We start from the raw sequence: 239 nt of genomic DNA on the forward strand, positions 1-239 counted from the left end.
CCTGCTGATCCCCTGCTAAAGCCCCGCTCGGCTCTGCTAAGTGCCTTTCCCTAATCCTTCCCATCATTCGACTCTACGACCGGCGTCCTCCGAAGTTTCCAGATGCTTTCTAAAGAGCTTCAATAAGTGTTTCAGGCTCCCTACCCCTGTTCCTCTGGGCCGGTGCCAGTAAGGAGCCGCTGTGCCTGTGCACAAGTGCAGGATGTCTCCCACCCAAAGAGTAATCAAGAAGTGAAGTG

The sequence above is a fragment of the Apaloderma vittatum genome, unplaced genomic scaffold (assembly GCF_000703405.1).
Source record: "Apaloderma vittatum isolate BGI_N311 unplaced genomic scaffold, ASM70340v1 scaffold22941, whole genome shotgun sequence".
NCBI classification, from domain to species: Eukaryota; Metazoa; Chordata; class Aves; order Trogoniformes; family Trogonidae; genus Apaloderma; species Apaloderma vittatum.